A 756-nucleotide genomic window follows, 5' to 3' on the forward strand; every position below is an offset into this window, starting at 1 on the left:
GCCGGGAGGAATTGTCACTTTTATTAAGTGCTGAAAGAAGAAATTGTCAGCCCCAGATTCTATTTCTGGCAACAGCATCTTTCAGCAATGAAGGGGAAATCAAGACATTCTCAGATGGAGAAAAACTAATAGAATTTGTCTCCAGCTGGCCTACTCTTTCAAAGATGGCTAAAGGGAAGAAGGAAAAAAAAAGACAGCTAAAGGACGTTCTTGAAGCAGAAAGAAAATTATAAAAGAAGAAATCTTGGGCCATCAGGAAGGAAGAAAGAAAAACGGAAAGGGTAAAATCTGGGTAAACACGGAACACTTTCTTTCTTCTTTTGAATTCTATAAATTAAGTTGGCCCGGCCGGCGTGGCTCAGTGGTTGAGCTTCGACCTATGAACCAGGAGGTCACGGTTCAGTTCTGCTCAGGGCACATGCCCGGGTTGCGGGCTCGGGGTGTTTCTCTCCCTCTTGCCCTCTCCCTTCCTCTCTGAAATCAATAATTAAAAAACATATTTTTAAAAAATTATGTCTGACGGAACAAAAATTATAACGTCTGATGTAGTTCTCAATGAATGTAGAGGAAATGTTAAAGGCAAGTATAGATGGGAGCGGGTAAAGGGACAAGTGTGATTTAAATACCTTTACCGCACCTAAGGGTCCTACATTTCGCTGGAGCTGGTAAAATGTGGACAGAAGTAGACCGTGTTTATGTCTCTATAAAGGGTTGGTTTGGACAGCAGCTAACAGCTTTGGGGGGGGGGGGGGGGGG

This window comes from Myotis davidii, unplaced genomic scaffold (genome assembly GCF_000327345.1).
Source record: "Myotis davidii unplaced genomic scaffold, ASM32734v1 scaffold363, whole genome shotgun sequence".
NCBI lineage: Eukaryota > Metazoa > Chordata > Mammalia > Chiroptera > Vespertilionidae > Myotis > Myotis davidii.